The sequence below is a fragment of the Hirundo rustica genome, chromosome Z, assembly GCF_015227805.2.
Source record: "Hirundo rustica isolate bHirRus1 chromosome Z, bHirRus1.pri.v3, whole genome shotgun sequence".
In the NCBI taxonomy this organism is placed as follows: domain Eukaryota; kingdom Metazoa; phylum Chordata; class Aves; order Passeriformes; family Hirundinidae; genus Hirundo; species Hirundo rustica.
The window spans coordinates 84,184,270-84,210,473 of NC_053488.1; the positions used below are offsets into that span (position 1 = coordinate 84,184,270).

General features: G+C 45.8%; 1 protein-coding gene across 3 annotated transcripts in view; it reads right to left on the reverse strand.

Moving 5' to 3' along the window:
* PLS3 (plastin 3) overlaps nt 1–22,949 on the reverse strand; it is a 51,988-nt gene extending 29,039 nt beyond the window's left edge. Inside the window, exon 1 of one of the 3 annotated variants that reach the window (XM_040089665.2) lies at nt 22,885–22,949. The gene's annotated coding sequence lies outside the window, so the exon portion shown is untranslated. Of the gene's footprint in view, nt 1–3,597; nt 3,693–20,692; nt 20,710–22,884 lie in introns of those variants that run through there. The other 2 variants (XM_040089669.2, XM_040089666.1) reach the window with 2 other exon arrangements.
* Between the last annotated feature and the right edge of the window lie 3,255 nt (nt 22,950–26,204).

Genomic DNA, 26,204 nt, shown 5'->3' on the forward strand with positions numbered 1-26,204 from the left:
AAAAAACGAAGCTTCCCCAGCCCTCAGTGATATTTCCCCCAACACATCCCTGTCCTCTGAGCCAGAGCTGCTTCTGATGCACACTAAGGGGTAACATCCAATCCTGGAACAGAGCGGATGCTTGGTTACTCTTCTCTACCAGAAGAAGGCTGCACAGAAATATAAAAGTGCTTTGGGACTCAAATGGAAAGGAGAAGCACTAAAAGCTTTCCGCAGACCTCACACTCTTTGAAGGCTCCTGTCATGTGAGACCAGGGCCAAGCGGATTGGATGGATGGTCACAGAGGAGACCAACTGCACTCACACACCCCCATCACGCTGCAGGCTCACAGCTACAGCACACAGACCTTGCCCAAAATCTATTACACAAATATACAGAGTACTCTGAAGTACTCTACAGGGCACAGCAGAAAACAGATAAAATACTGCTCATGGCACCAATGAATCAATCCTTAAAAGCCTCTTCAACAAATCCTCCTACTAAGTGTTGCATTTTGAAACACCTCCAGTTTTAGTAGAGCAGCTACTCCAGGGCTAGAGAACATTTGAAATCACAGCCCACTGGATCAGTTTAACTAACTTTTGAAATAGTTTGTTCATGTCAGTTGAAACAGAACAGCAATATTCTCATTACCTAGCTAGTACAACATCGAACAGGTGATCCTTTCAAGACGTCTCAGGAAAGGAAAAGCTGAACACTCATCTACCTGGAACTTGCAAAAGCAAATAACATTCAGAGATTATTTAAACTTAAGTCCAAGAAGGTAAAAGACAGAGGGGCTGAGGTCAGGTGTCAGCTAATGGACTGAAACTCAGAAGGCTTCATTTAAATTCCTGGCTCAGGCACAGAAAAGTCATGCAAGCCAATCAGGAAATTCTTGTGTTGATAGTAATTCTCATTCTTGAGTAGTTCCCTAAAAAAAGAGCAGCATTAACACTTCCTCCTGCTTATTCCATACCCTAACCATAAATGGGTCTTCAAGAAAGGACCCATCTCTTACCATCCATTTCAAAATCTCAGCATCCCTTATTTTATGAGGGGACACTCAGAGCAATAGTGTGAAAGACAGTGGGTTGCCTTCCGGCATAAGCAAGGAGGAATGAGGGTCACGAGGCCGAATCCCCAGAAGAGATTGGGACCTGCTTGCTGAGACCTGCAGGTTACCCTCAATATGCTCTAAGCACATGCCTCTTGTTTTCTCACTATTCACCCCAAAGGAGCCCCGTCCCTTAGAAGGTAGGCTGCAGACCTGAGCCTGCACCCTGGTTCAGGAGCAGCTGGATGTAGCCCTGCAAAGCCCATGAAGCACAGAGCACTCTCCATCCCCCCCCAGTACCTCAGCTCTGCCCTCAGGTAGTGCTTTTGGCAGGTAAAGGGACTGATATCCAGTGTGCCACGATAAAGCAAGAAGCATTACTCAGACTGATAATCTTCTCCCCCGCCCAGGTGGGGGAATCAACCAGATCCCTAAATTAAATCACAGTACAGTCACTGCTTATTCAACACCAGCAAACAAGCTCCTGCAAGCCAAACACCTGGCATGATGGTGCTGATCCCTGGCAAGCTGGACAATAGGGTGCTATTAATTTTGGGAGGGTGGGTTCTCTGCAACCTTTAGAAGGTACAGCTGTGGTCAAGCAGTTCACAAACTTTTATCAGTTGAAGGTAAACAGAACTGTCTAGAAAGAGCACAGCCAAGGCTGAAATTCTAGCTGCCCATATGATAAACATTCAGAGAAATGTGTCAATTAATGCTTTCTTAAATAAGAAAAAAAAACCACTAGAAACTACAAACCGTACCCTAAGTATTGTAATTATGTTTTAAAAGGGTCTTAAACCCCATTTCAGTAACAGATCTCCAACTAGAAAAAGCTTCTGATAAAAGAAAAACCATTTTCCATCCTTCCCCTTGTTTAGACAGCACTTGGGGAAAAGGGAAAGAAGTCAAATTAATTTGTTTCAGAGCAGGGAAGCAATATTAGGCTGCAATAAATTAGCGTCACTGCATAGCTGTCCTAGTGGCTTATGAAATAGGAAAAATCTCTGTAAATTCACCCCTTATTTACTGTAGAATGGATGGCGTAGATCCTATCTACTCTTTACAAAATCAGAAACATTAATCTCAAAAATTAACATGAAATGGCCAGAAGTGAAGAACCTCCTCCATTTGCCTCCCAGGAGGTTGCAATGACAGTGAAATCACATTTAGTCTAACTGCAGGGTGTTCCCCACCCTGCTCTATAATTTAACTTAATATGGGAGGAGCGATAGGGAGCCAAAGACAGCAGTCACCAGTTCAGGATCAGGCAAGCTCTACTTCGCGACTTTTAAATTTTGGAAAAGCATTAATAACCTCCACAAAATGCACTCTAATTAGCAGGTTTCAAGGTTAGGTAAATGCATCCAGCAGCAAGCCTAGGAAAATGCACAATTGCTCGGCCCTCCTGGAGCCAAGCAATAACTTCTGGTTAGGTCCTTTCAAGCTGTTTTGCCTCCTCCTCCTCCCTCCGTTTCTCAGCTCAGTCAGTGCCCAATACCCCTAGGACAGATGTTGTGGTTAAAGAGACGTATGCACCATAAACAGCATGCAACCTCATCACTACTTGGAATTTCAGGAGGGTGTGAGAGTACTCCAGCTGTGGAAATCATCCTTTAGAGATAGACGCTTTGCAGAATAAATGCAGGGTAAAATATCTCTTCTCAGCCTTTTGGCTAAGGGCAAGTATATTACCAGTCTAATAAAACATAACTTAGCAAAACCTCAGAGCAATACATTCAGTACAAACAAAATTAGGACATGAAGAAGCTATACTAGCAGTGTTTTACTTTACTTTGCAGATGAGTGAAGTTTTAGCACAAAAAAAATTCAGCATTTCAGTTCAATATCTAAAGTACTGGTATGCAAGTGTTTTAAGCTAGTAGCAACTACTGAAGTGTTTAGAGAGGGTCTGCACTGGCTTCCAGCATCAGGTATAGCCAGAAACCACAGCAAGCAAGATAAACTCCTCTGTTAGGAAACTAAATCCTGCCAGGCTGTAATGCCTCATGCCACTCCAGATGGAATGGCAAGGCAGCATTCAGAGCCCAGCCTCTCCAGGTGAAAGACCCCAAGAAGTTGGGCAGCCACAACAGCCAGCAGCTTACAGCCACTTCCCAAAAGTGCTCAGAGCTCCTCGCACTTTCTGCAAGGCAGAGGTTTAAATATTTAACACTTTAACATGCAAGTTTAAGCAGTTCTGCTTCGTAAAAGCCTGCTGCAGACTGAGACGGAACAAGACTGTGTCCCAGAGTTCTGAGAAGACACACCACACCCTCAGCCCTTGCCCGAAACATTAAACGCTGGGTGATGCACAGTGGGCGGCAGCCCTCGCAGGTGCACTGATGGATTCCAAACTTAGACACACCGAAACCTTGAAACCCGTTCTGCCCTCAGCCGTTTTCCTCTATCTACTACAGCAATCACAAGACTTTTTGCAGAGAAAAGAAAAGCAGAACAAGTCGCTGCAGGACGATCTCCGGCAGGGGCCTGCATGCGCAGCGCCGGGCAGCGCCGCACGCACGCCCGCCCCGGGACACTCTTCCCCAGCCCTCCATACCTGTCCTCCTCTCTCCTCCCAGGGAAGGCGAATCGCTCCCGAGCCCGGCCCCAGCTCTGAAGCGTCTCCCACGCCCCCAGCGCGGAGCTGGGCAGCCAGCATTCCTTCCTACCTCGCTCCCCGCCCAGCGATGGGAGGTCGCTTCCCAGGGATGCGGTCATGCCGCGAAGGGATGCGCGACAGCAGCCCGAGCATCCCGTGAGCGCGGGGCACCCAGCGAGGATTCTCGCCAAAAAACAGCTCTTGTTCTTTTATTGCTTGCACTTGGGATCAGGAAGCGGTAGGATAAAGAGCTTTTAGGTAAGCAAACTACTTTTTTAATTAATAAAAGAACCAAACACAAACCCAAAGCAAAATAAAAAAAAACAAACAAAACCCCACACTCTACTGCTCTTTACTCTTTAAAATGAATGCATTTTGATTTGCTAGTTCTCAGCACGTCCAGTCGAACAGCAACGCAGAGCTTGTATTTGGCTTTATGTATTTATTTTATGGATGTCTTTGAAACAACCAGAAGCTCACAGCATACAAAGGATCCGGACCTATTTGGCCTTAGTCTGCACTGAAGGAGGATGCTGCCAGCTATTTCACCTCATAGTTCCTCAAAAATGAAAATTTAAAAAAAAAAATCTTTAAAAATTGTCTGAACAGATTAGATTAAATGAAATTAAATTAAATACAGAGTTCAGAGCTGGCCCACACTGAAATAGATTGCATTAACTCAGAAATTAATCCTTGTCTGCTCTAGACGAAACAGGGACAGACATCTGCTGCTAGCCAGGAAGACACAAGCAACAGAAACATCATGTACTGTGTGTTGCTGATGCAATGCACAGGAGCAGAACCAGTCACCAGAAAGGTTAAGTTGGCTTTCCAAATTATAATAATATATTTCAGAGATTTCTGTTCCTATTAAGACCATAATGTTTGAGCATTTCCATAGCTAAAAGGAAAATATGTCATTTACTAATAAACACAATACCTGAATTAGTAAAAAATTTGAAGAACTCATGACTGTTCTGAAAATTATGGTCACTATGGTCACTGGGTGGTTTTTTCATTGTTTCTCTTTAAAAATTACATCAGCCAGGAAAGTGAGTCACTGCCTGGTACCATTTCTTGGATACCACCTGAAAATTTAGCTTCCAGCTGTCAAGTTTAAAGAGGTATAAAACACACCCCCCCAAAAAATAAAACAAAAAACCTAACCCCAAACCCACAGCCTGCTAGCTTCTTCTGGATGATAAACATCATGGAAACCAAAATAGAGGGGTTTATCCTCAGAACTACAGCTGCATCTTAAAAGGAAAGAAGTTGGATTGAAAAAACACTTCTGCAGCCCATGGAGACCAGACTGAGTGCACATCAGACAGGGTTTAGGGAAGAGCAACTTCAGCCCTCTGCATCGCATCAGCCTCTGGGTGCAGGGAGCCCAACGGGCTGCTCTGACCAAAACCAGTGACTGTATCCAGCCTGTGAAGCCTAGGGGCAAACACGCAACAAAAATGAAGAAACTCAATTCGTGAAGTTTAGTGTCTCCGTTTTCCATCCCACACCTGAGTATACTGCACAGCATAAATTCATCCTGTAAGGGTAAGCGAGGCTTTGGGGCTTGACAGGTCCTGGGGAGAGCATGCCAGATCCCAGCTCCCAAACTAGGTTGTGACTTCCTACCAGTGGTAGAGCCATTGCACAAGAAATTTCTGCTTTTGGGGAGGAAAAGAAAAGCCGCCTCTCCTTGTCTCCTGTGTTGCTGGAACATCAAGGCAGCACCCGCAGATGTGCAGGTGGCAGATTGGCACTGCAGGGGCAGATGCCTAAAAGCCACCAGCCCATGGGTCTTCAGACCTCTGCTCACACACTTCTCTTTTTTCAGGTAAGTGTAAAGCATCCTACAGGGCTATAAGGTATGATCATTCCCTCTGACTGAGAGGGAAAGGACATCCCTGCTCCATCACCAGGTAGCACAGGTCCTCAGTGGCTCCACCATAAGGAGCTCAACTCACATGCAGTGCACGTGAAATACTCATCTTCTACATTTGCAAAGGATCGGAGATAGCCAGTTTTTCCAGAGCTTTTACGATCACTCTGCTCTGTGAATACTCAAAATCCAGTCCTGGCGGTCCAACCTGCAATTACAGTCAAACCTAAAATAGCACCTCGGCAGTGCCAGCACCACTCATCTCCACGTCATGTCCCGAGACTCAGCACACCAGGGTGTGGCGACGGCAGGCAGCGAACGCACAGTTCCCCAGGCACTCCCAACAGACTTCCTCGACACGCCTGGTCTCACACCACTCCTCACCACTCTTCCAAAATAGGAATTTTTTTGGTAGAGCCAGTATACCGGTGTATTTTCCTCTTCTTCCTGCTTTTAAAAAAGCCTTTTAGGGAAGAAGAAGGTGCCTGAGGTGCTCAGGTGACACATCCACTCCCCTGCATGGAACATTGTGATGTAGGTTTAGGCACTAAGTGAACTTCCAGCACTGGCAGGATTCCTCCAGCACATCATTGCGCAAGGGGACACATCTCCTCCGCAGCTCCAGCTGCCAAGTTTCACTGGGAGGCCACTAATACCTATTTGCCCTCCAGAAAGTACTCAGCGATGGCTGTGGGAGTGGCTGCTGCTGCCTTCCAGGTGACAAGGGAGCAGAAGGGGTAAATTCAGGAGTTGCGTTTCACCACGAACCCTCAAGAACAGACCCTTTGGCAAAGTTCCAGGGGAGGAAGGGAGCTCATCCAGCGCGCTGGCCTTTGGCTACAGTGATGTGTGCAGCCCCACGGCTCTCTGCAGTGAGTCCAGAAGAGGACAACCGTCTGCTTCTGGACACCAAGTTTTCCTGCTCACTCCGGAAGTTTTCCTCACTAATGCCAAGAGATACCAGGCTAATATTGGAAGTTGTTCAAGATAACTGATGAAATCCACAGTGATGAACAAGCCCCTGGGCATGCTACACCTGTCCCAGTGATTTTCAGGATGGGTTTTAACTGCTGGCACTTCTAGCTACTGCCTAAAATAACTGCTGGGATACAGCCAGCTCCACTGTCTACCAGCAATGGGGGTATAGGACATGTTGGTGCACCCAGCATCCCTATGCTAGAGAAACCTCCACGGCCAGAGGGCTGGGCCACAGCAGCCTTGGGGGATCCCAGATCCAAGAGAGCATCAGCAGACCCTAGTGAGCCTTCAGGAGCGGCAAAAGTGGCTCAGTCTCCTCCCTCTGCCTGCTCTGGTGCTGCAAATTAAGTATTTTCAGGAACATCCCCTCTCCTTGCAAAAAAAAAAAAGGAAAGAGAGAGCGAGAGAGAGAGAGGGAGAGAGAAGGGGAGAAGTTCAAAAGAATACCTAATAGAAAGAGAAAAACAGGTAACTTAAATAGTCTGCTTCACCAGAGAAAAAACACCACGCTCTGTGAGCCAGAGCTTTAGAGAGCAAAGCTGAACAGCCAGCTACCACTCCATTTGGGACTTACATCAGTGACCATTTACCATGTGCAAGACATTCCCTTCCTCCAGTTCTGTCCATTCTCTTCTAAATGTAAGGATTTTATGAAACTATGAACAGATAGAAAGACTATCAACTGTGCTTTTTGATACAAATTGAGGGTTTATGCACTTTTTGCTTCCTCCCTCAGTGCCAACCAATGACAGTGTAAATCCCATCAATGTAAACAGCTGTGGAAAGATATGACAACCAAGGAGCAAGCATTTGACCTTAACTCCTCAGTTTATCAGTCTTTTTAAAGAAAAAACAGGCCTATCTTTGCTAGATTTCCCCCTTAAAAGCTTCCTGAGCTGCTCTGTCAGCGAGCCTGTCATCTGGAAGAAAGCAAGACATTAGTCAAGCTCATGCTTATTTAATAAAAACCTTGCATATGCAGGAGGGACTGAAAGTTGGTCTTTATTTAAAAAACTGCCTGCAAACTTGAGTATGATTTTGCAGTGCAAAACAGATCTGAGGACATGCCCGATTTACCCTGTGCTCCACCAGCGCTCAGCTTAGCAATTAACCAGCTAATTATCCACAGCTTAGATCAGGGAGCCAAGCAGTCACCAAAGAAGTCCACAAGAATGCCCAGATCACCGCACCAAGGATATTTCATGTCTTGCTGTTTCATAAGGAAATCAGGAGGCTTCAACTGATGTCAGCTCCAGGAAATGAGCCACAGGCAGATGATGCCGGAAGCAGGAGGCTTTATATTTAGTACTGAGTCACCCACTTTATTAAATTCAAAAGACAAAAAAGGTGGGTGTGGAGAGGGGAAAAGTGGGGAAAAAAGCGAACAAGTTATTCTCTGGAGATCATGGGCCATGGGGAGTCCAGGGTTGGATGGGGTTTTTTTTGTCAAGGGAGAAAGAAATTAAGAGATTACCTGGAAACCCTTTCTGCACATCCACTGGAAAAGCAGTTGAGCTGCAATTCCCAGGGCTGAAGCCAGCACCAAAAGCCCAGCAGGGAGTCTGCAGTGGCCTTGGGATCTCTCTGGCCAGTCCTGCAGGCCTGAGCAGGGCCTCACCAGTTCTGAAGCACTTTCCCATCCTTTCTGCTACATATTTGAGCCAAAGGAGAAGCCACTGGAAGGAACTCGGAGTAGGGAATATTTCTGAGACAGATTTGCAGTTCCGCCTAACCAATCACGAAGCGCACCTTGCAACAATCACACCCCAAAGAAAACATTTTGGGTGATTACAACAGCACCAGATGAAGCCTTATGGATGTTACTGAAGCATGGGAAGAGGAACTGCCCTGACCCAGTAAAACTGCACCCTGGCAGGGCTGACATCTTCCAAAGGCCATCCTGTCCCTTTCCTTCTCCTCAGCATTTCAGTCATTCCATCCTGGCTGGCTGAGGGGTCAAATGGACATCAGCACAAGGAAGACGAGGCAGTGGGCAGAGAGCCCACTGTTAGCACAGCATCCCAGTTAGAACCAGCCCAGCCACCCCACAGACCAGGCCACTGGAGGAAGAGTGGCACTAGGTCTGGTAGGACACCCTTGGAGGCACAAACACACCTTTTCATCTTTCGTCACATCTGCCAGCTCTCTCCATCACCCAAGTCTGTCCTTGACATGACTTAGGCAATCCTCTGCTCTCCTGTAGAACATGCTCTAGATGACTATCCACCTTCAGTCACTGCTCCAGGAAATAGTATTTTACAGTTGAACTGCACTATTGCAGAACACAAGTGACTGTTCACACGGTATTTCTGAACAGGGAAAGAGTTCAGATCCATTTTTGGCAACACTCAGTTTAGACACATCTACAACTGAGAAGTATACAGCATTCATGTGGACTGCATCCTCATGGAATGTATTAATATGGAAAAGCTGCAATTTAATAGGAACATAGTTCTTTGAACTGAGGTCTTTTGACATACACTAAAGAAAGTTTCAAAAAACACCTAAAACCCAATCATTATGCAAACAGTTGCACAATGCAAATTACAGGAGTACAGATTTGTTTAGAAGAGTTTCATATTTTCATACAAGTCTGTCATAAGCCTTTTAACTTTCTCAGTGATAAATACTCTGCAGCCTGAGCAGCAGCAACACCTTTGCAAAGTTTTCAGCTACTTGAGCCAGATTTCTGCCCTGAGAAGATTCACTTTCTAAATACTAAAATATAAATACTACAACCAAAGCCAAACACTGCACCTCATTTCGACTTAAAAAAAGTTAACTGAAAACAAGAGCTCTCTCTAATGCCAAACACCACCAGGGCCTTGCCTACAGGGGAACACTATTAAATTACCAATAAAATAAGTGTAATCTTCAAAATAAAATTACAACGGTAAAAAAGATGTCATTTGAAAAACAGATCCGTGGACTGTAGCAAGACTGGAAATTATGCAGAACCAGAGGTCAGGAACTGCTTAATACCTTCCACCTATATGCAAGAAGAGATTACACCTCTGCAGTCACAGCCTGCTCCAGCCACCAAGTGGAAATTTGGCCAACTGTTGAGTACTGTGCAGACCAGTTTGCTGCACCCACTCCTGGCCAGTGGGAGGCTGTGGGAGATTGCCACTGGGTGACTTCTCAGTCCCACACAACCCACTTACATCTGCAGGTGAGCTCCCACTTTCAGAAAGCTTTCAGCTACTGACCAGCCTGGGCAGCAGCACAGACCCAGCCCAGGAGGATCTCCAGGAAGGGACTGCTGTCTTATCTGGACATCCTGGCCAGAGGCACATGGCTCATCATATGAAGGGGACCTGCAAATTCATCTGTGTTGAACTAGTCCAAAATCTCATCTCAGGGGATGTTGAACCTTTTTCTGGTGTTTGGCTCATGCACCTGTTGGCTTCCTTCCAACTGCTCTTTTTATCTCAGACCCCAACAGAAAGTCTCCTGTAGGACAGACCTGCTGGACAGGGTAACTCCAGGGGCTTCCACAACTACTGCACTTTTTTCAAATATGTAGAAAGGTGGGGTAGAGCTGGATTACCCCTCTCACACACACTGTAAGTTGTCACCCATAGCCTTCAGGTCCCTAGAGCGCAATCTTCACCACACAGCTCATTACACTATAAATTAGTGAGCCATCTCACATTTTCCAGACCATAAAAAACAGCTACTTGTAGAAGACTGATCTCTGTGCTGTCAAGCCAGTCTTTGCTTTGACAGCAAATTTCTTATATTCTCTAGTCTGTTGTTGCGGTTGAGTTTAATGCTTTATGAATTAGTATTAAAGAAACCGTCATCCCAGAATTAACCAAACAAACCCAAACATCTACAGATCCTACATAAAGCCAAACAAGGCATGGTATTTGATAGAAGGCATGAAGCAACTTTGGAGCTCAGGCAGAAGAGTAGATCTGTAGCAGGGAGCAATGACACCACAAGGTTCAACATGGATTACACCAAAGAGATCCAAATGCTGAGCAACACTATCAGCTGTGAGTGTTACACGTGAAGGGGCAATGCCTTGCTATGTGCCAAGTTGATATCAAACCAATGCATAGACCTTTAATTGCCAAAGTGAATCATTGACTGGTACTGGTTATAAAGGCTCTTGCATAACAGCAGGTTTCAAGGACTGTACAGGGCAGAATCTTACTCCCATCTCATTACTTTCAAAACTCTTTTCATACAGACCTTCGGAACACAGGGAGCAAAGGGACCAACTAAAACAACCCTATATAACCCAGAAAAAGTGTATACAGTACTTAGAGAAAGGGAAGGAAGGGGACGGAGGAATAAAAATTGTTGCCATTAGCGATGGATCTAACTAATGTAGGCTGGCGCTGCCATTACCATCCTTCCAGCTCAGATAGAGTAACTTCCAGGAGCTTCTCAGCTGGGCAGAAGCAATGTCAGTTTTTCAGGTTTTCAGCAAGAAGTCTGACTATGCTGCCTTTGCTTGAGCATTTGGTTTATATAATACAGTGGCAAGAGCCCAGCTGGAAATCAGATCAACAAGAACATTACAAAGGGGTGGGCAAAAGAAGGGCAGGAGCAGGATTGCACAGGAACCGCCCATCCATGTCCCCGAGGAAAGCTTAGTCCCAGCCTCAGCCAAACAGTGCAGAAAGGAGCAGGCTAAAGTTTAGGTCAGACATTAAGGCAGCTTATTCAAAATATTTTCAGTCTTCAGAAAGCCCGGTTTCCCCTCTCTCCTGATGGAAAGGTGAATTCTATCCAAGTGAGGATTCAGAAACTTGCTTATTGGAGGTGGCTGACAGTCGGATGGATAGGCCTTACAGTCTGAATCTGGAGTTAGACCAACATAGCTGTGAGAAACTTAACAGCGCTTCATGAAAACAGGAGCCTGCAGTGGCAAAAAACAACTTGTTTCCCAGCAAAAGAATTCTACAGATTAAGATTGTTTTCTTGCACCTGCTTCAACAATCCCAACCATCTCGGCAAAAAACAAAAACAGTATCTCATGAACAACCCTTTCTTGCACGTAGACGCCTTGTCCAAGACTGGCCAATTACCATGAAGTGATAACTTGTCACCGACTAATAGGGGATAGATATAAGAGGGTTTATAAAATTCTGCATAAAGGAATGCATACCATAAACTTTAACTTTTTTCGCTCCTTGAAAGAATGTGTCTTGTCTCTCTGAAACGAGGTCAACAGTGACATTTATTATTACCAGGAGCACTGAGAAACATGAATGCTTTTGTGAATGTATTTCCATTTGTTCTCTACTGACCTTCAGAACGCTGCTGTCTCAGAAAGAGTTCTTAAAATCAAGGGCCAACTCTCTCCCTGAGTGCATGTCCAATACCAATCACAACAGGGTAACTTTACATACACCCACAACACCCTACGTACTCCCTAAAATAAATTCCTCACAATCCATTCTTGGAGGCAAAACATTTTGTGCAAGATTTAGGAAAAAACAGCTTAATTATGATATTGTTTTGGAACTCACTTCCTTTATTTCTGTGACCAGCTGGAGACAAGCACCTTGTTCTTTGCTGGGTCAAGGAAATGTTTAACTACAGGATTTATAGCAGAATATACATGTGTATATATCACCACAGCACTGCAGCTGCTCAACAGTTATAGCAGAAGGCAAACACTGGTTTAGCCCAAGGAAAACAGGGATGGGCTGGAATATCAGCCTGCTCACTAACTTCTTGCTGCAGAGGCTCCAAGGCAGGAGAACATCCAAGCCAGTCCCTGGGACAAGACTCAGCATCCTGGAATCTCAAAACCACAGCCATGTTCCAAAACCAAACAACACTCCACAAGCCCTTCCTGGCTGATTAGCAGGAAGGAGCACAAGATTGCGACGGCAGCATAAGCAAGGACCCAGAAATTATGATCTTTCAGACCCAGCTGATGCACTGCTTCACAAAATATGAATGCCAATTACAGGGATGGGTAGCTTGAATTCAAGTTTCCACTTGGCTAGTCCTGCACTGGACAGACTGTGAACTTTGGTGCTTGCCCAGCAGTTTTATCTGCCGAGAGGGGCTCCACTGAGATCTTCGATGAAAACAGGGATAGAGACTGTGAAAACCCATGGGATCTCCTCCAGTTCCTGACCTTCCCAGCAGGGCAGGGTCAAAGGCAACAAGTTAAGTCTTACTGTTCCTGAAAATAGAGCAAGACCCTCTTCAACCTTGTAGTACAGAAGAGAGAGTGAAGTGACAGATCAGCGATACCCCTTCCATGTTATTTTGAGCAGAATCCATGGAGCAGAAGACCTGGTACGTGGACTTCTGCAACCAGGGCTGGGACAGTACTACATGCACCAGCAACATCACTGAGGCAAAGATCAATACAAACATTAAAAAAAAAAAAAAACAAATCTGATCAAAAAAAGGTACTTTGACAGAATGAGCATATAGAAATAATCACCTTCAGCTATAGTTTTCAGATAACACAACAGGCAAGGAAGAACATTGAAACAGCACATAAGTGACTGCTCAAACATATTTCAGGAACAACCCACTGTGCATCACCTTCCATCTAATCCAGACAGGATACAAGCTTCTGTTATCCAGGGTCTTTAATCTGAATTTCAGACACCTTGTGCGCTCAGCTCTGGAGAGCCCCTAATTTAATCGGTAATATACTGGCAAAAAAGAAGTCACATGGATATAATGCAGAATCGCATGCCTTCCTATTTCCTTTCTAGTATAGAAATACTTTTCACATGTCCACCTTCAGGAAAAAAAAAAAAATCAAGAGAAAACAAAGGGGATTTTTTAAAGCTTCCTTTCCCACTACCTCAAAGAGAGAACAATTTCAGTAGCAATCCAAGAGGATGTCCCCAGAACTCTGCAATCAATTTTTTCTATTTTCCCTCTAGAAGGACAGTCTCTCCATCATTTGGATACAAGACAGAAGAAGCAGTTCTAGCACACAAAACTCCAGTAGGAGCTGCACTAACAGGACATAGGCCAGGGGCAGGATTACCTGCAGCATCTCTCTGAGCCACAGCCCCATTCTGCAGCTGGTATGGGAAACACTGATATAAACCAACAGCATTTCTGATATTACTCAGTCTGTCTTATCTACCAGACTATCAGATCTTCTTCTTTATGCTTTTCCCCAAGCTGGTGTTTTGCAGGTTTTTCCTTGTCTTGACCTGCCCCTGCAGTGGGCAACAACTCACTCTGCCTTGTGTAAGTTCCTGTATTTACACAATTTTTTTAAAACATATTTTCAAGAAAAATTCAGTTTCTTCTAGCATAAAAAAAAAAAAGTCTACAGGAAAGACCTTAAAGACCTAACTGTAGGAGTCAGTTTTTCCACTTTAAGAATTTGACATACAAATAAATAGCCCCTTGACTCTCAAAGTAAAAAAAACATGCAACTGGGTTAGACAAAGGCTAAAAGCTCATCCCTAGGCTTTGGGGGAAATAAAATCCTTCTACAGACAGTTTCATGATCTGTTTACAAATGTTTTATGAGACAATACAATATTTCACATTTTTAAGTTTTTTTACAGTCTACTCTAGAATAGAATTAACAGAAACAGAACAGGCCAAGGCAAAGTCTACAAAAATTGAAGAGAAGGCAGCATTTTCTCTGATTACAGAGAGACCTTTGATCACTCAGGTCACGTAAACCAGAGCACGCCAGTCATTTACAGCCATGGAACGGGCACTGGGCAGAGTCTCCCTGCCCTCCTCCCATCACACTCCCCTGCTCATTTACTCCCACCCCTGCCCTAAACAGCCATAAAGGCTGCGGCTAAGCTGGAGGAATTGCCAGGCAGCACCGCCTGCTTCCAGATCCTGGGTTAGCTGCATCCTGCTTTTCCCCACAGAGCGGGCTGGAGCCTGCCAGCAGCATTTCCTACCACCCTGTAAAAGGACTCACTGCCCCACCAAGCATGGCAAAGGTCAGTGGAAAACAATTGAAACAACACAAGAAGTCAACACTTGAGGTTCATGAGGCAGAGAACAGATGCCCAGGGCAAGGAGACACTCAGATATTCCCTCTGCTATCCCATGGCCAACCACCCAGACTTGCCGAAGAAGCTTGGGTTTGAGGCCTGGCTTTTCCAAGAGGCAGTGGGGGGATGAGATCACCACACCATATACCGGTCAGCCTCTTGCCCTCAATGTTTTTTTCTGTTTTGTACAAAGAGGCAGGAATGTGCTGCTCAGGTCTGGACAGACAGGACTGAGCTGGAGGCTGTGGGGCAGTCTCCTGGCTGCGGGACATACCTGCAGCACCTGAGCTGAGACATTCTTAAAGTGGCAGCCTAAAGCATAAGCTGTGGACTAGAGTTTTCAATTATTTCAGGTCCTTCAAGGAGCACAGCTAAACTTTGATCAACATCTATAATAACTATGTGGCTGGCAGTCAGACATCTGGCTCTATACCATTCCAGCAGTGGTCACCTTAGCACTTTTGGATTAATTAGCAGCAAACAAGATTTTCTGAAGTATTTTATAGCTGAAGGGCTTCCTGTGGCTGCCAACACCCCAGAAACCAAGACATAGATGTGTTGTGTAGAGTTTTCAGTCTGATGAAGAGGAAAACTATTTTTAATCCAAGCCTACGTGGGGTGGGGCTCAGTCTTCAAGCAGGCCAAAAAGCCACTATAATCCACAAGACCAATGCCTGGCAATCTTTGCTTGCAGGCTGATGTCTGTTCTATTTTAGGGATGGGAGGAATTTAGAATAAAAAGATCTATAAATTAAAAACAAAGGAGGCTATGAAAAGTGAATAGAGGGAAGGGCCAGACTTATCCTGTGTATTTTGGTCTAAAGAACAGGGCTCTAAAAGAACACAAATCAGAATTACTCTATTTTCCATTTCCCACAGCAGTTTATAATTTATAACATGGGCTGAGGAGAGTACAGCCCCAGCCTATTTTTTACAGGAGGAAAAGCCAATCCATGGCTCCTTGCACAGCAATGGGACCCTTGGGAAGATGAGGCAGGAAAACAGTCACCAGCCATAGACATACCATCAGGATCCCATACAAGGTTTCCTATCTCAGACACCGGTACAACAGCTGTCGGGACACCTCACTGTTTTGTGCAGGTGGGACTGCAAAAAAGGCAAAGCAGAGGATTGGAAAAGAAGGCAAATTTTGCTTATTTAGGGCTTATGGCAAACAGGCAACCAACCCATTAAAAGCAGAGATTTTTTGTACTCTCAGCACCTAAAGGAATCTAAAGAAATCCAAGATCACATGGACTTCAGACAAAACCATTTGTTATAGACCCTGTCTTAACTTGGCATTCAAGCCACCTCAACACAGCCATTTACTCTGCCACAGTAGCCCCACATTCCTTGCAGTGCACAGGTAATTTGTCTAAAAGCAGATACAGATAGCCTCTCTCACGGTCTTCAGGTGCCCCTTTACCACCCATCCATAAACTGGGAAACACAGGTGTCAGCATCTCTACAGCTCCTTCTTCACCTGGCCAGGGCTCGATCATCAACCCAACTACAGCAGTCTGCAATTACTTCTCTTGGCAGAATGCAGAAAGAGCAGGAGGAAGAGATGGTATACTGGGACACGTGGAGGACCAACAGTGATGAGCCTCAAGCACTGCTATCACATTGATCACAGACTTTAGGAAAAAAAGCCAACATCTAAGCAACATTGTGAAGTTATAAGCATAGCAAACGTTAGCAGCAAAACTGGATGTTGAACACCTCTACACATGATTACCAACAACCTCACTTCATCCTTCCTTGCTCTACATATAAGTGACCTCATCAACTACCTCCTCTCTCACGTACATCACTAAGGGCAGTATGTGATGAGGAAACAGTGAATGAGACAGTTAAGTCCACTGTCAGCTTTAAAAAGAAAAAACAAAAAAGCTTACTTAAAACATCAGTAATTAGGCCTGCCGCAGCGACACTACACTTTATCTTCTCTTGAAGATCACAGTAATAGTCTCTTTTCCCAGCTATTCAGTAGGGACTCCCAGAAGCATCTGTGAGCTGTCACTCTTTTTACAGGAACAAAAAACCTACTGAAGCGGCAGGAAAAACAGCTGTAAGCATTTCAGAGAAGGAAATGAGACAAGGAGACTGGTTAGAAGCATATGGCCCATATGGATTGACATGAGCAATCGGCAGCAGTCCTAACCAGAGCCTCCCATTTCAGACAGTGATACTGCTCCCCACATCCTCAGATGCATGTCAAATCAATCATTACTTTATTTCTTCCATATTAACTCCCAAATGTTAGTAGTGCACGGGCCACCACAGCCCATGGGGACAGCCTGGATGTTGTAGGAGTCAATTTGCCCCCAGGGATGTGCACATTGCCCAGCAGCACAGGGTTTTGGAGAGTGCAGACCAGCCAGCACAGGGGGACACAAGGAAGAGGACCTAAGGCAAGCAGCCCACCTGCCAAGGATGCTGTGTTTCACGGGCAATGAATGGCTCAGCTGCTGAAAGGTAGAGACAAACTAACAAGAATCAGCTGGCAAAACAAACAAAAGGGAACGAATGACTGTGGATAGCTCCATATCTGCTGACAGCAGCTCTCCTGGGGGCATAGAAGCCCTCTTTTCATCATCATGCTACTCACAAACTGAGTGCAAAACTAGCTTTAAGTGGCCCAGGCATGAAGCCACAAACCCAGAGAGGAAACCCTAGCTGTTAGAGGAGCACATTCCATATAATTCTTCTAAGCAGGCCAGACAGGACTTGCTTATCATGCTTGGCATTTTTAATCTATTACCAAAAAAAGCCAAAAGATTATACATTCCCAGAGAACCAGTGGATGCCACAGTAACTGAGTGGACTGGCTGGCCACCACACCTCAGCACCCTGCCCAGGGAAGTCCACACCCCTGATGGGAACAGAACTGCTGGGAGAAGGTAGAGCAGCCAAGAAAACAGTCCTGATGACAGGGCAGCTGCTGGTCAGCACTGATGTCAATCTTGGTCAGCACTGATGTCAGATGTGCCCACCACAGGAAAGAGCTCTATCACCTCCAATGCCACCACCTCCAGATCAAACAGTGTGGCACTAGCAGAGTGCAGATGTGCATGTCTTCTCAAGCCACCCCATTCTCCAGCCCTTTAGGTGGAGACTTCTGTCTTCAGCTCCATCAATTATCCACATTTTCTTGTTTAGCTGGTACAGGTTGCTCTTTACATGGCTGGCAAGATCACACAGGAACACATCAAACACCTGAAATCTCAAACGCAGACCTTCTGCCCTAACTGGGCTCTGCAGCCACAAACACATAAGTCCCATCTTTTGGCTACAATCAAATCATCTTTTCAATCAATTGTTGAAAGAGTGGGCCTCCATCACCCTCCCAGACAGCACATGCCCAGTGTCACAGCACACCCACCCCAGGTGTGCCAGTGCCATTTGCCAGTGGAGATGGGGTGGACTGGGAGCCGCAGCACAGCGAGATGAGGAAGGAGGACTTCTGACAGCCAGGATCCCCTGTCCCCGTGCTGATGGCACAGCGTGGCAATGCCACCCAGGTAAAGCAGAGGAAATCTACACCTTCGGCCCTTCACTTAGGAAGTACTTGCACAAACCAGAAGACTCTTCACAGACCATTCTGCAGTGCTCCAAGTGGATCTCACAACACATGGAAAGGTGCTATCCAAGTCTCCACTTAAGAGAAACTTGACCTAGAAGCACGAAGGATATCCAGGGCAGGAAACACTAGCAAGGACAGGACTGGCTTAACCTGTCACCTACAACGTCAGCATTGAAGAGCACAAAGTATGCAGCTGCTAAGACTGAAGTGGAACTAATGCTGCTGTGTCTAAATGTCACCCACCTCACACTCCCTGCACAGACCACACTGGAGGTACCTATTTTTAATTCAATAAATCCAAGAGGCCCAGTACACCCATAGGAACACCCAAACCCCTGTGTACGGAGCAGGGGACACAACAGTAGTTCATTCATGAATGTCATTCAGTCACACAGCTGAAAGTGATTACAGCAGCACAGTCACTGTCAGCTGAGCTGCTGCTGCTCAGAGGACCTCCAGGATACACCCTGAGCATCATTTCTCCCAGCCACAGCACCCAGGGCTCAGATGTTGGACCACCACCCAAATGCCTTCAGCTTTCACACTTCCCATCTACTTACCCACCAGCAGCAAGAGCAGGAGGTACCTCCGGGTTAGAAAAGAGCTTTAATGGTGCCAGCAGGGACAGCTGATTCTGCATAAGAGTCTGAGCAACTCTCTGGGATGGTCACAGGGAAAACAGTCCTTTCATGCCCTCCCCTACCAGCAGTTCTGGTGGGCAGAGCTCTGCCAAGACACTACCCACCACAAAAACAACTACTGCCACTTATGCAATAATCCAATTCCCAAAGTGCCAACAGGAACGTATGTGCAAAGATGTCAACAGATGCCTATCAAGGGGTTTGGGGGCCAGGGATAGGTGATGTTGTGACACTTGTTACAGTAACCCAACAAATACTGGTTTAATTCAAGCTTGCATCACCCTCATTACAAGAGCTGATCTTAGTTTTGCAACACGCACGAAAAGATAAGATATTCAGGAATGTTTTGCTTTGTGTATGCACTAAGGCTATTTGGTAAACTTTTAAAATTTCATATATCTGCTGGTAGGGGTTTCTGGATTCATGTTTGGCTTTTTTGATGTAATTAGCAACTCTAATTACTTCATGAGCTCAATGTCCAAAAAGATACACAGATTACTAAATGCATACTAGTACTTAGTCCAAAAAGCGATGAGCATGCAAAGACCAGTAATTGGTTCATAAATATTAACATATCATGTTGTGGCTCTTTCCAATTTGACAAGAAACCCAAAAGAAAGTTAAAAATTAATAGCTGTTATTGCACCAGGCAGGTTGATAGCTTGTCGGTCACATGTTTAAACAGCTGGCCTGGAGAGAAGACGAGAATCTGCTTTTTTTATGCTGAATTACTGCTCTAATATATGTGGAGGCAGGGTAATATTCAAAGCCTGAACAAAACACCAACTTAAACCATCACTGTTTCTTTTGCTGCTTAATGCTACTTGGTGGCTAGCACAGATAAAAAACAAGAAGCTGCCACATAAATTTCACCCGTCCTACCCGCTGCAAACATCACAGCAACACTGTAACAGCTGGCATCTCCCTCCTTTCCTTCCTTTCCCGCCTCTGCTTTCCATTCTCTTCGCGATCAGAAGCACCACCACATCCCTGCACAGGGTTAAACTGCCTCCCAACGTGTCAGGTCAAGAGCTGCCCTTGTGAACACCATTAGAGAGCCAGGACTGTGCTTTGCAGCGCGCTGATGGATCTGCACAAAACCTGTGCTGGAATAATACAAGCAGGCTTGATACTGCTCTTCCATCACCTCCTCTGCCACAGGCAATTCATGTGCAAGAAAATCATGCTAACAGGCCTGTATCTACAGAGGGACAAATGTCTCCAGAGAATTTCAATCCACATCTCTCATCTCTCAGTTTTATGAAATAAAGAGATGCAAAGCATTGTAACTTAAAAACACAAACAAGCCCCAACCATAAACAAGAAATATCTCACACTGATATAAAGCAGAACTTACTTGGTCTTTGCTGAAAATATGGCCCTTTTGTGTTTCACCACCTATTATTTAATGCTGTGTAAAATAGATTACCAAGAATATTATCTGTGTGTTGGGACACCTCACCAAATAAATTACCACCACTTAAAATATCACCACCAAGACAACCTCAGGTGTGAAATGAGCTACTGATCACATCATCTACTCAGATAAGGAAGTGCATGACAGTATCTATGATGGGCACACCCTCCCCAAACTCACTGCCAATCGTGTAAAAGAAAAGTATTTAGCTGCTGCCAATGCACTATGTTATACATTGTCAAAAATGTAACTGCAATACTGAAGCTCCAAGTGGAGCACTTGCAGTTTTGCTACACAAAAAGTGCAGATAAAGTGGTTCACAAGGCACACGGATCACTTAGATCACCAGCAGCTGCTTAAGCACAGCTACTGAATTAACTGTCCCTAACATCCCTTCCAATCAATCACTGAGCAGCACTCTCCTTTGCTTCCATAAAGTCAGAACTGTTGTATTTCCGCTTCTACAAAGCCATTTAAGTCACTGCACTAGAAAGCCAAGTAAACACAGGAAAGAGTTACTAGAAGATCCCGCATGAGTGGATTCAGCACAAACTCATTTAACAAGGCAGCAATTCCTTCACTCACCGTCTTAATCTCACAACAATTGAAACCTGGAGCAGAGAAGTCAGTAAGGGAGCCCCAGGGGAAGGGCTTCCTCTGCATTTTTCCAAATACCTAATGAAGACATCAGTCTCCAGAGCTCCGACCACTGTAAAGCTCATCTAGCCAAAACTGCTAAATAGGTTTCTGGAGTTCGGGGCATTCTTAATCTGGGGAGATGTTTGCGTATTTTACAGGAGGGGGAAACTTCATCAGATTAACTTTGATAAGAGAACAAAGACCCTGATTAAACATAATTCTTCATATCTAGCACTGAATAACTCAGTTTAATAATCACATTATGATCTCTTAACCCAGACAAAGAATGAGTAATTCATCTTTCACAAGCAAAAAATTCCTTCAAAGGAGCTTGGTTACAACCAAGCAACATCCTCAAATTGTTAAATCGTTGGCAAGACTAGCAGGCTACGATAACAACAGCGTTTGGAAAGGGTTTCATTTAACAAATTATTTTATTACCCTTTTTTTCCAAGAGTTATTTAGATGCAAACAAACAGATCTGCATTTTTAAATCTCCGTGTGTGCACGCACCCCACGTAAGACCATCAAACACCCCCAGGGCAGAATCAGCTGCAGAATATTGCACCCAGGGGACTTGCCTTGTGTCCACTAATCCCCCTGAATCACTGCTCTCCACTCACAAACTACCAGCAGCTCCTCTTTGCACAAGATTCCTTTTCAAAACAGATTGGATTTCTGTACATCATTATGCACAGCACTAGCACATGCTGATCTCGGTAACTATTCCCTCTTTATATCCACGTTACAGCTGTTGTCTTTAAAGTTACTCTGAGCAAGTCTCCCAGCATTAAGGAGTTTTGCCTCTCAGGTTACCAGGCTCATTGGAGAAGTCACAAGTGTTACTGGCTGAACAATGGCTCCACGTTGTCATGCAAAAGCAATTTACTTGAGATATCTATTATCTTTTATAGTCGCTTCTACAGATTGACCAAAAACAGGAAGCCCAGCTCTCACATTCCACTGGAATTGTGTAACAGCAATAACAACCTCAAAGGCTGATTCAATGGCATTTACTCAGATCCACACTAGCAGCTCTCCTGAAGAGAAATCAGTGAGTCCAAGTGATGCCCTGCTTGAAGTATGGATGCTTTTACAGAGCAGGCACATGCAGCCTGACCCGAGGAAGCATTAACTGGAGGTCGGTTCCCATGCACGTTTCACCACTATTTCTACTTAGAAAAACTTACAACTGGAGCACAGTCTGCAGAGTTGTTACCCCTGTGAGCACTGGGACTCGATGCTATCTGTTACAATACTTCCAGCCAGCATCAGGATGACCCAGCAAAGTAAAGTTTGAAGGTTTAAGTCCTGAAGAATTCCCTGCTCTTCTCTTTCCCTTCCCAGGCTCCCAACAAGAAGCCATTGTTAGGGGGAGTAGGGTGACACTTCCTCTCCCAGTCCAAATTAGAGATGTATAAAAATAAACCCACACAGCTGTCCCACGACTTCACTTTATTTCACCCCGCTTCAATTAGATGAGAAGTCGTTCCCATTTCCTCACGCTCTCTGCTTTGGGAATACTACCCTGCACAAAACATAAAAGAGAAACACAAACCGAACCCCTTTTTCAGTGCCGCTCTGCGGGAACCCACAGCGGGAAGCGGCACCTCCCCGCCCCTCGGCCGGGTTCTTCTGCTCCTACCGACTCGCACAAAGCCCCAAGCCTGCCGCAGCCGCTGCTCCATCCCAGCGCCGAGCCCCGGCAGCGGGCAGCGCATCCCCCGGGCCGGGCCCGGCCCGGCTCAGCCCGGGGGTGAAGTTTTCCACGGGGATGAATCAGACAAGTGCCTTTTCATCGCCGCGGGGAGCTGGGAGCGGCGGCGGAAGCGCGCCCGGCGGACACGTCCCCCGCGTCCCGCCGGCACCGATGCGCTCCGGGCTCCGCGCCCGCCCCGCAGCCCCACTGCCCCGGCACCCCCCGGGGACACACGCCTGCTCGGCAGCGGAGCCGGGTGGCAGCGAGGGCCGGGCCGGGCCCGACGGAGCCGCCGGGGTCGGTCGGCGCTTCCCCGTCGCCGCCGCCGCCGCCGCGGCCGGGATGCTCCGGGCGAGCCGGAGCACGTCCAGCGGCGGGGCGAGCGCCGGCAACTTTCCCCGAGTTGGAGCCGCGCCGGAGGAGCCCCGGGAGCACTCACCCTCCGTGCCGCTCGGAGCCGTCCCGCCGCACCAGCCCCGCCCGCGGCCCGCGCTCGGCGCGCCCCAGCCCCGGCCCCGGCCCCGCCGCCCCGGCCCGGCCCCATTGGGCCGCCCGCCCGCACATCACCGCGCCCCGCGCTGCCAGTGGGCGGCCGCCGAGTCACTCAGGGCAGGGCAGAGCGGAGCCTCCCGCCAGGGTACGCCCCGTCCTCGTCCCTGCCGCCGTCTTTTCCCCCGCTTTTCCCTCTCCTGCCTTCGTCGCGCTTGTCCTGCATGTATTCATCCTCATGCCCTGCGTGTATTCCCAATCCCGCGTATGCCTCACTCCTGCCCGGCAGGCATCCCTCATTATTCTCCCGAGTGCAACTCTTCTCCAAGCAGGCATCCTTTCTTCTCCACAGACATCCCTTCCTTCTGTGCTCGCGTCCTTCCTCACCAGCAGGACTGTGTCCTGTCTCCCACGCACAGGCAGCCCTGGCTGCCTCAGCCCTGCCACGCAGACAGAGGGACTCTGGCCTTCCCTTGCAAATTCCCCTTGTCTCCCCAGGAGCAACCCTGCGGGCTGATGCCGAGGATGTCCGGGGAAAGCTGGCGCTGGTGGGTACATTGGGCGAGCAGCTCCCCAGAGAGTAGAGCCAGGGGCAGGCTCAGGGCCTGGCTCCCACAAGGAGTAAGTGGAGTGCAGGTGCCTACCCCTTTGCACCCTGTTATTCTGCACTCCTGGACAGAGAGCGTTGCCATGGCCTTTCCCCACACATCTTCCAGCTGTCCAATCTGGGATAGGTGACCTCATAACTGTCCTAATTTCTACATTTGCTACACAGATATTCACACCGAAAATTGCTAGAAGGGTTCAGGAAATCAAGGGCCTTAGGGACGCTTTTGCGTAAAAGTAGTGGAGAACAGAAATTAATCCAAATAAGCCTTGAACAGAGGAAAAGGAAAGCAGACGCTTTCTGTGGGAAGAAGAAGGTGAACAGCGAGAAGGAGATGGGGCCAGAGCTGCACTTCAGACCTGGGCCAGAAAAAGGGGAAATTGTTTCCCCAAATGGGAAACTTCACATTCTTAGCTGATGCTGGCACATCCACCAGGACCAGGAGAAAACATGGGTTCGGATATTAATATCTTCTTCTGGTTTTAAGAGAAAAGCAAATATGCATTCTGGCACAAAACCCCTTCCTTTCCAGGCGAGAAAGATGAGACATTCCCATGCCTGGAGGTGACAACAACACAATGTAATAAATTCATATAGCAACGAGGAACATCAATGGAAGGTGCTAGCTCTCATATAATATAAAAGCACATCTCGTATTTTGCTGTTTAACTGTTTTCCACCAGTGTCAAAAAAATGAAACTTGCCAAAAGGTGACAGTTACCTAACAGACTATTAATAGATAAGGCACACACCAGCATTAGATCATTCTTTCTCTTCTCTTTCAAACTTAAATAAATGTAGGGCGCATTTAACTAGAACTGCCCAGTGAAATTGATTGCAATGAGTAGTTAGTTCTCTCTGTGTTGGCAATGTTACAGGTGCACATTTCTGGATCTGAATGGCATATGAATGTTATGAATTTTTATATGAATTATTTACAGAAAGGCTGTCAGTCTGATCATTATAACATAAGGTAAAACACATTTTGTTGTCAAAACTGCCGGGGAAACTCATTTTGCAGTGCTTTTCCAAAGCTACAAAATGACACAGTCTCATAAAGTTGTCCCACATGACGGAAGTGTCATGGCTCACAGTGGGAGTTTCCTCATCACATTAGCAAGAGCAGCTTCCTGAGAAGAATCAGACTTTCTTCCCATTATCCTTTTATGGTTTTTATACAGTTGGATTTCTCATTGGATATCAGAAACTCTTGCATATTCATCAGTTTATTAGGCTGAGTCTTGGAGATAGGAGTGGTAATTTGAGACTGATTTAAAAGATTAGTTCAATTTTACGCTCTGTGGTGGTAGTCCTGTGTTTAGATTAGACTAATGATTCACATTGAATTACAAACACAATGGAGCTGGAAATATTATTGATTCTGATTCTGGATTTTAACAAAAAAAAAAAAAAAATATACATTGGACTACTTCTTGTCCTCTTCTAGCAGGCCAAGGTAAAACAATGGGAGACATGAAATCATCTTTGTGAAACTTGACTATTCAGAAAATGCAGATTACACATTTCCATGCCCTGCTTTTGTCCAAACCAGTAGTGTGAAACAGGCAACTCTTTGTTCTCTAAATGAGGGAGTAAAGTATTAAACATATTGAACATTTACCAGTTGCCTCTTTATTAGGATTTCCCCATGTCTTCCTGCACAAAGAAAGTCGAGCTATAGTAGACACATCCGTTCATTCAGCTACCACTACTCCTTGGTACCCTGATATAGTCATCAAGCTCAGTTTAATATTTTTATTATGTACTCAATGTAATTACCATATTCTGAGGAAGATGTCGAAATGTGGAGTTTCATTTGCGCAGAACCAGTGAACGCCTTCTTTGCAAAAACACACAACTGCACATTCTTGGGTGATTATTTATGTTTAAAAACACTCTAGCACAGATATCTGTTTCCCTTTCTAAGGGCTTTGTGAAAGAATGGACAGACTTTTTCAAGATCACCTGGCAGCAGGCATTTGGATTCTTATTTCACTGCATCCACAGGTGATGTAACTGAAATTTTGCCGAAGGCCACAGGGGAAAACCAGTCCCCTTAAGAAATGTCCCATGGAGATTTTAAACAGAGACTGAAGCACAGGGTGGATCTGGAATATTGGTGTTGGCCAATTCCTGAGATTGTATTTGGGACATTTTTAAAGCTCTTTCAAAAAGGTTGCTATTTAGAAAATGACAAAGAGCACTGTTTGCACAGAGGGACTTTCCACACAGCACGATGAGAACAGAGGACTTGGGGCCAGATAGGAGACAGGTATTTCCAACCTGACTTACAACAGGACTAGTGTTGTTTAGTGTGACTTTTAAATGAAGTTACAGTGAAATATTCTTGTAGAAAATATGCAGAGGATTCTGACTTCACCAACTAATAGCACATAGGAATTTCGGAGGAAAGAAATAGGCCATACTTTTTGAAGACTTGTTTAAACAGTGCTTCATTGTCTTCTTCAGCAGAGTACAGTGAATTCAACAGGTGTTAGGAAATGCCCTGGCTACAGAGCCACAATGGAAGGAGACCGACTAACTTTTTTAATTTGTAAGGATATGGATTTCTATATATGCAATTTACTGCCGTACTAATCACCAGGCAGATGGAGAGCTGGCCCTGCATCCATTATAACTTTGTTACTGATTCCAGTGGAAAC